This window comes from Oncorhynchus clarkii, chromosome 31, assembly GCF_045791955.1.
Source record: "Oncorhynchus clarkii lewisi isolate Uvic-CL-2024 chromosome 31, UVic_Ocla_1.0, whole genome shotgun sequence".
NCBI lineage: Eukaryota > Metazoa > Chordata > Actinopteri > Salmoniformes > Salmonidae > Oncorhynchus > Oncorhynchus clarkii.
The window spans coordinates 19001034-19018453 of record NC_092177.1 but is presented as its reverse complement, the minus strand read 5'-3'; the positions used below and the strand labels follow the sequence as shown (position 1 = coordinate 19018453).

The 17420-nt window shown below is 42.0% G+C and overlaps 1 pseudogene; it reads right to left on the bottom strand.

The window, feature by feature from the left end:
• Window positions 1–970: 970 nt before the first annotated feature.
• LOC139391128 (uncharacterized) lies at window positions 971–2612 on the bottom strand (annotated as a pseudogene).
• Window positions 2613–17420: the final 14808 nt, after the last annotated feature.

Genomic DNA, 17420 nt, shown 5'->3' with positions numbered 1-17420 from the left:
AATTGAAACTCATACAGAGTTTTCACAGATGCTCTTGGTCTCTTGCGAGACTAAAGGTCAATATATTTATTTAATTTAAAACCACTTGAAAACCAGGGTGTTGCAACTTTTTGTGAAGTTATGTTCCATCAACTGGTCCGTGACGTCCAGGGGCCATTTGTTTGTTTAGCTGTGTTATAGCTACATATTATGACAGAGACACACACACACCTCTTCGTACCTCAGATCTCCAGTGCCCTGCCCTCTCTCTCTTTATGGCCATGTCTGAAGTTCCCCTACTACGTCTAGGCTTTATGAGTAGTCCCTGTATCGGTCTGCAGTTGTGCCAAAAATACATGCTCTTGCTGTTCTCTTACAGATTACAGGCTACACATTCATTTTTTAAATATAGTTTTTTTACACGCACGCACTTTCAATAGTTACATTTTTGTAAACATTTTTACAACACACATACCTGTCATGTTCTTTCCTGTACTTGAATACGTATTAAATTATAATGTTTTCATAGTCAGTTGTTTCAGTTGTTTATTAATATCTAATTTAGACTTAATCTGCTTATTTCTTCCCTACACCTTTGCAGATCTAAGACAAGATGAAAGTAAAAACATTCTCTTCCTAATTAGTTTTTTTTCCACCTGTATTTTGTCAGGCCAGTGAACATGGTGGTAAACTGTACTATTTGTATGGACCCTAGGTTACCCTTCGTTATCATACTAACTATGTCGTATAACTTTCATTAGTGCTCCCGCTCACCTGGTGTACCATGCCAGGTGTGTATAATACTGACGTTAGTGGGAGAGGGAAGGGGTTAAGGTGTGGTCTTTACTCACAAATTTCACTTAAATATAGCTTCCAAATGAAGAGAGACAATGATACATAAAGTAATCTGGGGGGAAAATGCTATTTTATGGACAATGGTGGATGGTTCTTAAAATAACCTTTGTGTTATGGGGCTCTTAAAAGAGACGTTTCACTCCACGGCATACTGCAATGGGACTTCACCTGCTGGCGATGAGAAGTAGGTGGTCAGCTTCTCCCTCACCTGGAGTGCCTGTCTGCGGGCGTTGTTGGCACCTGCCCTGGTGACATCAGGAAGGTGACCATTTGGCGTGCCCATCTCCATCCGGAGCGGCTCCTGGAATGACCTCTGCAGGTAGTTGTGGAGAACACGTGGCCTTCACGCAGGCATCGACATTTGAGAGGCTGAGACCAAGCACTCTCCGATACGTTCTCCACCTGGCTGCCAGAATCCCACAGGCTCATTCAACAACTAACCTTTCCCTGGATAGTCGTTTGTTATAGATCCTTACAAGCGTTGGCAATGGCAGCTGACGTCCAGCGTAGGGCCTCATGAGGTTGGGTCTCAAGGGAAGGCCTCGTCGCCGACGAAGACGTGTGGAACGGGTCCCAGGTCTTCAGCCCCAGGGAGTGATGCAGGAGGTGGAATCTCCAGGGTGCCATCCTGAAGTGTCTGGCCAAAGGCAGAGTCGCGGAGGATCCCGCCATCACTTCCCTTGCCGTAAGCACCAACATCGACAACACGGAAACAGTAAATGGCATCTACTAAAGCCAAGAGTACAACTGAATATGTACTCTTGTAGTTGTAGAATTGAGAACCCGAGCACGTTGGAGCCTGGATTACTACATGTTTCCCGTCAATGGAGCCAAGACAGCTGGGGAAATTCCACCTCTCCAGGACCACGGCAGCAATGGCCCTCCAGTCTTCCTCCTTGGGGACAGGCATGTATTCACCAACCAGACAGTCCCAAATGGCTTGTGCCACAGAGGGGACAATGCCTGCCACTGTGGACCATCCAACTCCAAAACTGAATCCAATGGTCCTGTAGGAGTCCCCTGTCACCAAGAATCTGAAATATAATTCAAAATAATGATCAATATTGTGTGTAACTTGAAATTGGTTATTTTTGGTTCCATGTATAACCTTTTCCCCAAAGGGTTCTACCTGGAACCAAAACGGGTTATCCTATGGGGAAAGCAGAAGGACACGTTTGGAACCATTTTTCACAGCGTGTAAGTGATTCCAAGAAGAATTTAATGAATTAACAACAAGTGGTCCTGGAGAAGACTAGCCTACCTCCATCAGAATAGAGGGCACCCCAACTTTCTTTTCAGTTGGTAACATTGCATCGTTAAATATTTGGGAAAAGTTATAGTCCTAATGAACATTGTGTAAAAGTACATCTCATGTCACATAAGGGCTATTAACTAGAGAGCCTTTTAGCTAGCTAGGTTGCACATAAAATATATCTAATATCAATCAATTACGGTATCAAAAGCTTTAAAAATTCACTAGAATTTAGCTTACCGGAGACAAATCGCCAGGCGTTCATCTGGGCTAATGGACTCCCGGTAGTTGGTATCCATCCGAGCGATCCTGGCTCCAACCATCTTGAGCAGGTGATCTAACTCGCTTCGGTTCAGACGAAAGTAACTTCGAAATTCTTCTCGAAATAGTTGAAGCTCTTGAATGTGACAGTGGAACTCCCCTGCATGCTTTCGGGACTTCAACCATCTCTAGACCCACGCTTTCGGCGGGGCTGGTCCCAGTCCAACTGCGCGATCAAAACCACCTTCCTCAACATTGGTCTCATTGTTGAAAGAGCCTACTCTCTGCTATCTTGACTATTTATTATTGCATGTTGCTCCAAAACTATGCATTTTGGAGGGAAATTATATTATAGGCTCTCACAATACATGTTCAGATGTCATCGAGTAAATAATATGTATGCTACTTGGCAAATACATTCATACAAATATGTAAAGAAACTATGCAATCAAACTGTTTTTATTATTTAATCCCACATTTATTTACTGGATATGTGTGCAACAAAAATTCGACATTCACATGTTGCTACTTTCTGTCAAGTCTACTCATACAATTTGATGCATATGTTCGATAAATGGAACGTATGCACCACACAGAACGCACTGCAACTGCCTCTGCAACGCAATGCTGCAAGGCAAACGCAGCTTTCCATTGGAAATGAATGTACTTCTGGTGTACCAAAGCGTTTATAACAGTACAGATGAAGATAAAAAAAATGATCAGGCCTACTGTACATCTTACTGTAGAAATTATTGTTGAAACTAGAATAGGTTGGAACTGTTGCTGTTAAAAACATGTAATAATTTGTATTCTGAACTGGAATAAACTGATTTAAGCAAGATGCTTTTTGAGGCAAACACACTCATACAGTTCTGGGTTTCTCATCTACAGCAGGAAGCGGTCTCCTGCCTGACTGAGAAAGCAGTCGATATTCTGATCCAGTTTGGCACCACATAACTATATGATTCAGGGTTCTCAACTCTGACATTACTTTTTTTTAAAAACAAGTACAGAAACAGTGTCAATGCTGAGTATGACCTCAGTGTTGCACTGTTAAAAACTGAGCCCAGAATAGACATGATTGTTGAAAACTTCAACCAGACACACACCTCTCATTATGACTGTGTGTGTGTGTGTGTGTATTTTCTGGTCTACGTCTGTGTGGTGTGATCAATCAGTTTATTCTAGTTCAGAATTTAAAATATGTATTGTATTCTTCACTGTTGACATTGAGGCTGGTGTTTTGTGGGTACTATTTAATGAAGATGCCAGTTGAGGACTTGTGACGTGTCTGTTTCTCAAACTAGACACTCTAATGTACTTGTCCTCTTGCTCAGTTATTCACTGGGGCCTCACACTCTTCCTATTCTGGTTAGAGCCAGTTCAAGCTGTTCTGTGAAGGGAGTAGTACACAGTGTTGTAAAATATCTTCAGTTTCTTGGCAATTTCTCGCATGGAATAGCCTTCATTTCTCAGAAGAAGAATAGACTGATGAGTTTCAGAAGGAAGTTCTTTGCTTCTGGCCATTTTGAGCCTGTAATCGAAACCACAAATGCTGATGCTCCAGATACTCAACTAGTCTAAAGAAGGCCAGTTTTATTGCTTCTTTAATCAGGACAACAGTTTTCAGCTGTGCTAACATAATTGCAAAAGGGTTTGATAATGATCAATTACCCTTTTAAAATTATACACTTGGATTAGCTAATACAAAGTGCCATTGGAACAGGAGTGATGGTTGCTGATAATGGGCCTCTGTACGCCTATTTAGACATTCCATTAATAATCTGCCGTTTCCAGCTACAATAGTCATTTACAACATTAACAATGTCTACACTGTATTTCTGATCAATTTAATGTTATTTTAATAGACAAAAAATGTGCTTTTCTTTCAAAAACAAGGACATTTCTAAGTGGCCCCAAACGTTTGAACAGTAGTGAACGTATAGTTGCATATTTTCCTAAGCTTGAGTCCCAGGAAAAACATTTCTAATTTGCGTCCCAGGCTGAAAAAGTTTAAGAGAACGTACCACCTTTACTTCTGTGCTTTAAGTGCCATCGGATGGGGCATGTTGCTAATGTGTGCAAAGGTCAAATGAGATGTGGAAAGAGTGTTGGGGATCACTAGTATGGGAAATGTGGGACTGATGCTAAAGTTAAATGTTGTAACTGCGACAGAGAACATGCAGTATATGGAGGATGTGAGGTACAACTCAAAGCCATGGAAGCGCAGAGGTACACATTTACTAACAATGTATCCTATGAGGATGTTCGGAAAGTGAATAATGGACCTAGTTTTCAAAATACTCCAGATACAACATATCGGCAGATAGTGGCCGCGCCGAGGACGCCAGTGGAACCTCAGCCGATTGTTAATGTGATATGCAAGCATTAATGCTTGTACATAAATGATCATACATTCCAAGATGGGGTAGCAGTGCAGACGTGTTTTGTTCGTCCTCTCGTGTACTTCTGTATTTTCCGTCCTTTTTTGTATATATTTCAATTTAATTTCAAATTCTTTTCCATTTTAAATCAATTATACCTTCCGGTAACCTGCCTCACCCAATGTGATATGGAACCACTATTTTTATTTTTTATTTTTTTAGACCTTATAGCCAGAACCACCTAGCCATCAGAAGCTAGCCATCAGCAGCTAACCAGCTAATTAGCCACACGCTATTTAGTCATTGTTAGCCACTGCTAGCGGTCTTTACCTTCTGCACGGATACCACCCCTTTTTTTTAGCCTGGATAATACCTGCCAGCCTACCAGTATCGGACTGTTTCTCCACTACAATTGCTGTCCCCTGGACCCTATGATCACTTGGCTACATAGCTGATGCCTGCTGGACTGTCCATTAATCACGGTACTCCATTCTGTTTATTTTTGTTTATCTGTCGGCCCCAGCCGCGAACTCAGGCTCTGGGTGTAGTTAACCGACACCATTTTACCTGTTGTTGTTGTCTTAGCTGATTAGCTGTTGTTGTCTTACCCGTTGTTGTCTTATCTAGCTCTCACAATGAACACCTGTGATTGTTTTATGCCTCGCTTTATGTCTCTATTTATGTCTCTATATGTCTCAATATGCCTTGTATACTGTCGTTTAGGTTAGTTATCATTGTTTTAGTTTACAATGGGGCCCCTAGTTCCACTCATCATACCTCTGATACCTCCTTTGTCCCACCTCCCACACATGCGGTGACCTCACCCATTATAACCAGCATGTCCAGAGATGCAACCTCTCTTATCATCATTCAGTGCCTGGTCTTACCTCTGCTGTACCCGCACCCCACCATACCCCTGTCTGCACATTATGCCCTAAATCTATTCTACCACACCCAGAAATCTGCTCCTTTTATTCTTTGTCCCCCAATGCTCTAGACGACCAGTTTTGAAAACCTTTAGCCGTACCCTCATTCTACTCCTCCTCTGTTCCTCAGGTGATGTGGAGGTAGACCCAGGCCCTGCTTGTCCCCAGGCACCCTCATTTGTTGAATTCTGTGATCAAAAAAGCATTGCATGTTAACATCAGAAGCCTCCTCCCTAAGTTTGTTTTACTCACTGCTTTAGCACACTCCGCCAACCCCGATGTCCTTGCCGTGTCTGAATCCTGGCTTAGGAAGGCCACCAAAAATTCTGAGATTTCCATACCCAACTACAACATTTTCCGTCAAGATAGAACTGCCAACGGGGGAGGAGTTGCAATCTACTGCAGAGATAACCTGCAAAGTTCTGTCATACTTTCCAGGCCTATGTGTCACAGTATTGCTTCCGTCCCTCTCCTCAAATCTAGAATCGGCTTTCCATTTTGCAATAAAGCCTCCTTCACTCACGCCGCCAAACGTACCCTAGTAAAACTGACTATCCTACTGATCCTCGACTTCGGCGATGTCATTCTACAAAATAGCTTCCAATACTCTACTCAGCAACCTAGATGCACTCTATCACAGTGCCATCCGTTTTGTCACCAAATCACCTTATACCACCCACCACTGTGACCTGTATGCTCTAGTTGGCTGGCCCTCGGTACATATAAGTCTATGCTAGGTAAAGCTCCGCCTTATGTCAGCTCACTGGTCACAATAACAACACCCACCCATAGCACACGTTCCAGCAGGTATACCTCATTTGGCCGCCTTTCCTTCCAGTTCCCTGCTGCCAGTGACTGGAACGAATTGCTAAAAATCGCTAAACTGGAGACGTATACTTCCCTCACCAACTTTAAACATCAGCTATCTGAGCAGCTAACCGATCGCTGCAGCTGTACATAGTCCATCTGTAAATATCCCACCCAATCTACCTACCTCATCCCCATGATGTTTTTATGTACTTTTCTGCTCTTTTGCACACCAGTATCTCTATTTGCACATCATAATCTGCTCATTTATCATTCCAGTGTTAATCTGCTAAATTGTAATTCTTCGCTACTATGGCCTATTTATTGCCTACCTCATGCTTTTTGCAAACACTGTATATAGACTATGTTTTCCTACTGTGTCATTGACTTGTTTATTGTGTTATTGGCTTGTTTATTGTTTATTCTATGTTATTCCATGTGTAACTCTGTGTTGTTGTCTGTGTCACAGTGCTTTGCTTTATCTTGGCCAGGTCGCAGTTGTAAATGAGAACTTGTTCTCAACTAGCCTACCTGGTTAAATTAAGGTGAAATAAAATAAAAATAAAATGTACAATGACGGCCTACCCCGTCCAAACCTGGACGACGCTGGGCCAATTATGAACTGCCCTATGAAACTCCCATTCACGGCGGGATGTGATTCAGCCTGGATTTGAACCAGGGACTGTAGTGACGCTTCTTGCACTGAGATGCAGTGCCTTAGACCGCTGCGCCACTCGGGAGCCCAAAAAGCCACTCCCATACCGGGAGTTGATAGCCAATTGACAAGAATTGAAGAAGTTTATACATGGCTTAGATGTTTTACTGGATGTGGTGTGTATACAAGAAACATGGTTTAATCCTCAGTTGGATTATATTGTACCTGGGTTTATTTCTGTGAGAGGTGATGGAATAGAGGGTCCGGGTGGTGGGTGTGCTACATTTATCAAATAAGGTGTATCAGATAGAGTGATACATGGTTTCAAAGAGCATGAATGTGGGGCAGTGGAGATGTGTAGAGAAGGGGGTAATATCACGTAGTTGAATTACTATAATCCTTGTAAACCCATTTTTGTATCTGAATTAGACACAGTTACGAAATCCAGTTCAAGTGATAAGGAGATATGTTGTGGAAATGTCTATGCGCATAACAGCTTGTGGGGCAGCAATACCACACATTCCAATAGTTCAGTTGTTGAAGATTGAATGAGAGGTACATCGTCATGTCCTCCATTGCTGGTATATGTGAGTGGGATGTGAAGATAGAATCCACAATAGGTAGTGATAATTTCCCAGTAATGTGCAATGGTGATTTTAGCACGTAAATCTTGGTGGGGCAAACAAACAAAAGAATATGGGATGCATGCCAGCAAAGCCACTACACTACACTAAACAATACATAAACTGCACTATAACGGTGACAAATGGTGCCCACAAACTGTTATGACCTACATAAAGCTTCCCCAACAGCAGAGTCCCAACATCTTACCACTGCTACACCTGGCTATCAGCAGAGCCTTGTCTGGCAGCGAATCAATTCATTCAGCCTCATTTACTGCCTTTAAAAAAAAACATAACTTACAGTGGCTATTTTAGCATCTAAATCTTGGTGGGGCAACAAAAAAAAGAAGAGTGGGCTGCATGCCAGCAAAGCCACTACTCAATACTAAACAATACATTAATTGCACTATAACGGTGACAAACGGTGCCCACAAACTGTTAGGGCCGACATAAAGCTGTCCCAACAGCAGAGTCCCAACACCTACCAGTTAATTCAGCCTCATTTACTGCCTTTAAAAAAAAACATAGCTGATATGGCTCACTTGCTTAAACAAATTTGGTTTATACTGACATTTGAGATGTACAAACTATGGCATAAGGGGACGACAAGCGGATAAGAGGCAATCCATCATTTTTATTAATTTACGCTGTTAGTAGCCCATATGTCTCAGCCTAATAATTTTGTCTATTTTCACCTCTTAATTTCGCCTACTGTTCTGACTTGGTGGTGCACCTGTTTTTGAGAAATATAATGATTGAATATTGTAAGAGCTTTTCACTGCCCCATCTGCCCTGAATGACTGGTTGCCACTGGTCATGTATAACATAGATCTTGACGTATGTTTCATAAAAGGGAACTGGTTTCAAATTGGTGCTTTAACAAAGCAAACTCAGAACTTTTTTACACTTTGTGTGAAAAAGAGGGTCATAAATTGTCAATGGAAAGGTCGGTAGAAGACTGTGCTGCATCTGTCAATTCAGTCATATTGGATGCTGCCTTATTGGCTATTCCAATAAGAGGGGGGAATGGTAGACTAAAGATAGTTCCTTGGTGGACTGAAGCATGTACTAAGGCCATCAATTGTGATAATGCTTTTAAAACTTTGAAGAATAATTGTACATTTGATAGCATGATAGTCTTTCAGAGAAAGAGAGCGTTGGCTAGGAAAGTCATTAAGAATGCAAAGAAAGGTGCAAGGCGGGAATTCTGTTCTTCTAGGAAGGGAAACAACTGGGGGATGTGTGGAAAATGTTAAAGAGAATGATGGGGAAAGGAAAGACAGTACAGATACCGTGTTGGCTGAGGAAAATGTTACGTCTGTTTCAAACAAAGAATAAGCAGGTGCTCTAGGAAGAGTTTTTGCAGCAGTGCATAAAGTTGACAATCTAAGTGATGAATGTAAAAGATGTAAGGAAGAAAAGCTAAGAATGCATGAAGGTGTATACCGTAAGAAGTGTGATTGTGGAGAGTCACTGAATGCTTAATTAAACACGTTTGAAATAACGAGGGCCTTGGAGGGGTGTGGTTGCACTGCTCCAGGTGAAGAACGATTATGCTACATTATGTTTAAACATCTGCCTACAGAAGTTTTGGGAAAAATTGAGTTAATTTAAGAAAATATGGAGGAGAGGAGTGCTACCATCAGGATGGAAACGTGCTGTGGTTTTGCCTTTTGTGAAGCCTGGTAAAGACCCATCCAGTCCTGCTAGTTAAAGACCTATTGCACTTACAGTAAATCTCTGTAAACTAATGGAACAGTTGTTTGTAGGCAGATTGATGTGTTATCTGGAACATAGGGGTCTATTAAGTCCATACCAGAGTGGATTCCGAAAAGGAAGGACTCCCCTTGATGCATTGGTTAAAGTTAGTATTGAGGTGACCAAAGTTTTGGCAATGAAGGATGTGATGTCAATAGTATATTTTGATATTGAAAAACTATATGATACAATGTGGCAGGAAAGTCTACGGATTGAATTGAATGGAATGGGTATTAGTGGGAGAATGTACACCTGGATAATGGATTTCTTGTTTGACTAAACCTTCCAGGTCAGGGTGAGTTATCAAGAGAATATGAGGTGGAAAATGGAACTCCACAGGATAGTGCTATAACTATCTTATTCACGTTGAAGATTGATTATTATCTTTTGGGATATTGGACAGGGCATAGGGGCGGCCTTATATACAGATGATGGTGCCATTTGGAAAAGGGGAAGAAATATTCCTTTTGAAATATAGAAAATGCAAGGTGCTGTTGTAGCAGTAGAGGAATGGTCTTTATCAAATCAAATCAAATCAAATTTTATTTGTCACATACACATGGTTAGCAGATGTTAATGCGAGTGTAGCGAAATGCTTGTGCTTCTAGTTCCGACAATGCAGTAATAACAAGTAATCTAACTAACAATTCCAAAACTACTGTCTTGTACACAGTGTAAGGGGATAAAGAATATGTACATAAGGATATATGAATGAGTGATGGTACAGAGCAGCATAGGCAAGATACAGTAGATGGTATCGGGTACAGTATGTACAAATGAGATGAGTATGTAAACAAAGTGGCATAGTATAGTATAAAGTGGCTAGTGATACATGTATTACATAAGGATACCGTCGATGATATAGAGTACAGTATATACGTATGCATATGAGATGAATAATGTAGGGTAAGTAACATTTATATAAGGTAGCATTGTTTAAAGTGGCTAGTGATATATTTACATCATTTCCCATCAATTCCCATTATTAAAGTGGCTGGAGTTGAGTCAGTGTCAGTGTGTTGGCAGCAGCCACTCAGTGTTAGTGGTGGCTGTTTAACAGTCTGATGGCCTTGAGATAGAAGCTGTTTTTCAGTCTCTCGGTCCCAGCTTTGATGCACCTGTACTGACCTCGCCTTCTGGATGATAGCGGGGTGAACAGGCAGTGGCTCGGGTGGTTGATGTCCTTGATGATCTTTATGGCCTTCCTGTGACATCGGGTGGTGTAGGTGTCCTGGAGGGCAGGTAGTTTGCCCCCGGTGATGCGTTGTGCAGACCTCACTACCCTCTGGAGAGCCTTACGGTTGAGGGCGGTGCAGTTGCCATACCAGGCGGTGATACAGCCCGCCAGGATGCTCTCGATTGTGCATCTGTAGAAGTTTGTGAGTGCTTTTGGTGACAAGCCGAATTTCTTCAGCCTCCTGAGGTTGAAGAGGCGCTGCTGCGCCTTCTTCACGATGCTGTCTGTGTGAGTGGACCAATTCAGTCCACTCATGAGGTTTCAAGTTACCTGTGTCAAGGTGCTGTTGTAGCAGTAGAGGAATGGTCTTTATCATGGGGTTTCAAGTTATCTGTCTCAAGGTGCTTTTGTAGCAGTAGAGGAGTGGTCTTTATCATGGGGTTTCAAGTTATCTGTATCAAGGTACTGTTGTAGATATATGGCGTGTAGAAATTCGAAGAGGGTGGCCAGCAGAGATAGGTGATATGGGCTGAGGGAAGCTGAGGGTTGGGATGGGGAACTAGAGACATGTGGGAGTGGAGTTGCTGGACAGAGGATAGAATCACAGAAAGATAAAAGTCAAAATAAACAAAAAAAGAGTATGTTTGAATGACACTGAGGGGCAACACTCTTACATTTAGTGCCGTGCAGGTGTTTGTTCACGTGTAAACATGCATATACGCACACCTGTATTCAAACGCACACATGCACTACCACATGGACACACACACACATACACGCATGTAAATAGTCCCACACATGCACAACCACATGGACACACACACACATACACGCATGTAAATAGTCCCACACATGCACTCAACTGTATACAGTTGGCCTTTGTTGTCCATGATGTCTTTTGTTTTTGCATTGTTGTTTTCCTTTGTTTTTCTCTGAGAACTGTGGGGGCGATCTTGGATGGTTGTTGGCCTGGCAGTTAGGCGCTTGGGCCAGAGGCCGATAGGTCAATGGTTCAGGTTGGAGATCTATCGACACACCCTTGGGCGGGGCGCTTGACCTTGATTGCTTCTGTGGGTCGCTCTGGATGGGAGTCTGTTAGTTGACTGAATGTAATGTAAATGTAGAGCGGCTTCACTACAGGTAAATTGTATGTTTTAATATTCAATATTCAACAAGAAAAATGTGGTATTAAAATGTTGTTCTGTTGGATTCTGGCTCATACAGGAGTTAATGGAAATAATATAGTAGATATAATAGCAAAAAGAGCTGAGAAAAATAATATTGTGGATATACAGGTGGAGTTGGGTTAGATTTCTGGCAGCGACAATGGGATGAAAGTAGTAAGGGCAGACATTTTTATAGTACTAGGAAATCTGTATGGGAGATAATGTCATATAATGGGAACAGAAGGGAGGAAGTTATGTTGTGTAGGATGAGATTAGGGCATGGTACTGGAATGTGTAATGGCTGTTTGGTAGAGGAAACGGTTGAACATTTATTATTATTTTGTGAAATGTATGATGTAGAATGGTAGAGGTTGTTTGACAGGGTCAGAGAGGTTGGACAGGAATGGTGAGTGGATGGGTGCGGTGATGGGAGTAGTGAGGTTTGTAGGGAATGCTTTTATTCAATTAGAAATTCTGGGTTAGTTAAGAGAATATAGAGGTATAGATAGGTTGTGACTGGCCTCACACTCCAGTGCAGTAGGTGGTGTATGCAACTGTCATTTGGTTGCGATTCGCCCAAAAAACGTAAAGAAGAAGTCGTGAAGCCCCAGTGGGGTGCAGAAGGAGCAGGCGGCCGTGGGAGAAGGTCGAAAATGGAGGCGGATAGTGCGGACTAAATGGACGAAATGGAGAAAAAGTTGGTGAAGCAACAGCTGTGCTGGAATGAGAACAATATGGGTGTCAGTTCTGATGGTATGGAGCGGGAGGAAGAGGGTCAAGGACCGGAATGGTCAGTAGTGGAAAGACGTAGGAAGAAGAGAGATCATGAGACAGAAAGCAGTGAAGCGCTGCAAATGGTAGATGGAAATGGTAGATTGTTAATATTGTGTGGTAGCCACGCTCAGCAAGGGAAGATGGGAAAAACTGAATGGGAAGAAGATTAAAAGCCATGCAGGTACCTGGTGCTTATGCTAGATTGAGGGGAGCCATCACTGGGGTCCAAATATCCATATATCCATAGATGTCCATAGATGATATTAAAGAAAATGTGAAGGGAGGCAGAGTGATTGAGGCCAAAAGGTTGATCTGTAGGAAAGAGGATCAAAGAAGTGAAAGTCTTGCCGGAAAAAGAACAGAACGGATTCATTAATTTCAATGTTAGAGAATGTGTCCCATATGCACTGCAGTGTTTTAAATGGCAAAGAATGGGACATGTAGCTGCTCAGTGTAAAGGAAAGAAAAGTGTGGAGGGACACATGATTACGGTGGTTGTGGGAGCAATGTGAAGGTTACGTGCTGTAATTGTGGGGGAGAACACAGTGCTGCATTTGGTGAATTTCGAGTACAGAGAGAGGTTAGAGAGGCTCAGAGAAATAGGATCAGTCATAATTGATCATGTGCAGAAGCCGTTTTGGGGGAAGGTGAGGGGGAGGGTGTGGTACAAGTTAGTAGGGATTTATTTGGTTTTTGTTACAGTGCCTTGCGAAAGTATTCGGCCCCCTTGAACTTTGCGACCTTTTGCCACCGTTCAGGCTTCAAACATAAAGATATAAAACTGTTTTTTTGTGAAGAATCAACAACAAGTGGGACACAATCATGAAGTGGAACGACATTTATTGGATATTTCAAACTTTTTTAACAAATCAAAAACTGAAAAATTGGGCGTGCAAAATTATTCAGCCCCCTTAAGTTAATACTTTGTAACGCCACCTTTTGCTGCGATTACAGCTGTAAGTCGCTTGGGGTATGTCTCTATCAGTTTTGCACATCGAGAGACTGAAATTTTTTCCCATTCCTCCTTGCAAAACAGCTCGAGCTCAGTGAGGTTGGATGGAGAGCATTTGTGAACAGCAGTTTTCAGTTCTTTCCACAGATTCTCGATTGGATTCAGGTCTGGACTTTGACTTGGCCATTCTAACACCTGGATATGTTTATTATTGAACCATTCCATTGTAGATTTTTCTTTATGTTTTGGATCATTGTCTTGTTGGAAGACAAATCTCCGTCCCAGTCTCAGGTCTTTTGCAGACTCCATCAGGTTTTCTTCCAGAATGGTCCTGTATTTGGCTCCATCCATCTTCCCATCAATTTTAACCATCTTCCCTGTCCCTGCTGAAGAAAAGCAGGCCCAAACCATGATGCTGCCACCACCATGTTTGACAGTGGGGATGGTGTGAGCTGTGTTGCTTTTACGCCAAACATAACGTTTTGCATTGTTGCCAAAAAGTTCAATTTTGGTTTCATCTGACCAGAGCACCTTCTTCCACATGTTTGGTGTGTCTCCCAGGTGGCTTGTGGCAAACTTTAAACAACACTTTTTATGGATATCTTTAAGAAATGTCTTTCTTCTTGCCACTCTTCCATAAAGGCCAGATTTGTGCAATATACGACTGATTGTTGTCCTATGGACAGAGTCTCCCACCTCAGCTGTAGATCTCTGCAGTTCATCCAGAGTGATCATGGGCCTCTTGGCTGCATCTCTGATCAGTCTTCTCCTTGTATGAGCTGAAAGTTTAGAGGGACGGCCAGGTCTTGGTAGATTTGCAGTGGTCTGATACTCCTTCCATTTCAATATTATCGCTTGCACAGTGCTCCTTGGGATGTTTAAAGCTTGGGAAATATTTTTGTATCCAAATCCGGCTTTAACTTCTTCACAACAGTATCTCGGACCTGCCTGGTGTGTTCCTTGTTCTTCATGATGCTCTCTGCGCTTTTAACGGACCTCTGAGACTATCACAGTGCAGGTGCATTTATACGGAGACTTGATTACACACAGGTGGATTGTATTTATCATCATTAGTCATTTAGGTCAACATTGGATCATTCAGAGATCCTCACTGAACTTCTGGAGAGAGTTTGCTGCACTGAAAGTAAAGGGGCTGAATAATTTTGCACGCCCAATTTTTCAGTTTTTGATTTGTTAAAAAAGTTTGAAATATCCAATAAATGTTGTTCCACTTCATGATTGTGTCCCACTTGTTGTTGATTCTTCACAAAAAAATACAGTTTTATATCTTTATGTTTGAAGCCTGAAATGTGACAAAAGGTCGCAAAGTTCAAGGGGGCCAAATACTTTCGCAAGGCACTGTATGTTCATGGTAGTAAAGAATTGGGTAAAGAATTGGGCAGATCACGGAGAAAAAAAGAAGAAAGGAAGAAGCCCAGAGCTGGGCATGTTGGACTGGGACACGTTTTAATACAGTCTCTCATTTTACAGTGGGACTGCCGTGGATCTGTGTAGCCTAGTTATGCTAATATATTTGAGACCAATGTATTGCAGTTAATTTCATATTTTACTTAATAAGTCAAATATATTTGAGTAGTAACAGGAAAACAACTAGTCCCAGACAGTTCTCAATAGAACATACCAGAGGGGCATCGTTTACTAGGCTATCTAAATTATAGGGATCATAGGTTACCACAAGTCTTGGAATACATTGAGTTTGTTGACAAAACAGACCATGGGACGCCTTTTCACACGGATATTTATTTGTCAAAGGTCCGTGGTGGGTCTGTGTAAATAAACTATGTGATTATATTGGAGACAAGTTTATTGCGGTGAATGTCATCTGTTAATTTACTGTTATAGTATTTCTAAGTAGCAGCCATATCAGCCAGGGAAAATAATTGTTCTCACTTTATGATAGAACATTCAGATTTTCTGCCTGACTGTGGCACTCTTTACCTGAATTGTTAGGATTTTCTTGTGATCACAACAAAATACTTATTTGGCTCAAATAGAGATAATTCGTTTTCTTTGAAAAGATGGTCCTGGCTGAGAATATAACATTCTGTTTTCTGCCTGAATGTGGCGCTGTTTGCCATAATTCTCTGGATTATTTTGTGACCAGAACAAATCTTCTTATTTTACTCAACTACAGATTTAATTAAATGGTGTGTCTTTGAAAAGGTGGGCCTGGCTGACATGAAAAATACATTAAGGGGTCTCCCGAGCAGCACAGCTCTGCATAGCAGTGCTTGAGGCGTCACTACAGACCTAGCTTTGATCCCAGGCTGCGTCACAACCTGGCCGTGACCGGGTGGCTCACAGTTGGTCCAGCATCATCCGGGTTAGGGGAGGCTTTGGCCGGGTGGCTTTACTTGTCTTATCGTGCTCTAGCGACTCCTTGTGGCAGGCCGGGCGCCTGCAGGCTGACTTCAGATGTCAGTTGAACAGTGTTTCCTCCAACACATTGGTGCAGCTGGCTTCAGAGTTAAGCGGGGGGGTGTTAAGAAGCGCGGTTTGGCGGGTCATGTTTCCGAGGACACATGACTCGATCTTCGCCTCTCCCGAGCCCATTGGGGAGTTGCAGTGATGAGACAAGATCGTAATTGGATCGCAATTGGATATCACTAAATTGGGGAGAAAAAGTGGGTAAAATATATATTTTTTAAAGACATTATGGGGAAAGGATCCAGAGGCTTATTATCATTCTGCACATCTCTTTATTTACAATGCTGGCTGCCATGGTTAACACAAACGCAGGACATTGAATGCTACCTAAATTGACTCAACAAGATCAAACAGGTGTGTGTCTGTGTTAGTCAGATTATCCAGTGTCCATAGCAACACTATTGATTATTCTCTACCCCCAGTGTATGTAGTGTACTATGGTGTTAGTCATTTTCTCACTAACAGTCATCTATAATCTCTCTCTGTCTCCTCTTCCGGAGGGCCTGAGGCTCTTGGACCGCGACTGAGGACACCCTGGCCCTATCCCACCTGGCCGTGCCTGGCCCTATCCCACCTGGCCCCGCTCTACCTGCCTGTTACTTTAAAGTCCACAATTAACATGTACAGATCTGGATCCATTGTCTTACCTACTACTGCAACAACTTGTGTCAATCATTTGACCTTTTATAGAATATTATTTTTTACTAATGACTCCAAGGTTTGTGACTATGAACATTGGCTGCATATCCATTGTCCTTCTTCCAAAGTGTGGACATGCACATTTCTTCTCATCTCAGAGATTTAACAATGATGTAAAGAAGCTGAAACTAATGCTTACACCTATCTAATGCTTGGATATCCATGAGGAGAGGGATGGACAATTGGTATGCAGCCATTGATTTCAGGTGGCTTCATCAACAGATGGGATGTGTACCAAATGACAACCTATTCTGTATATACAGTTTATTCGGAATGTGTTCAGATCCTTTCCCGTTTTTCACATTTAGTTACGTTACCGCCTTGTTTTAAAATTGATTAAATACATTTCCTCATCAATCTACACATAATACCAAATAATGACAAAGCGAAAACAGTTATAAGAAAAAAAATGTAAGATTCTAAAAAATTAAAAACAGAAATACCTAATTTAAATAAGTATTCAGACCCTTTGCTATGAGACTCGAAATTGAACTCAGGTGCAGCGACGCTCCCCATCCAACCTGACAGATCTCGGTTAAATCCTTGTGGATTGATGACGAATTGAAAAATGGTATGGTTGAGAGGGATGAGGCAAAAGGAATGGCAAATAAGTCTGGCTGCACAACCGATTGGCAAACATCCTGCAAGATGAGAAATCATGTGACTAAACTGAATAAAAAGAAGAATAAACTACACTATGAAAC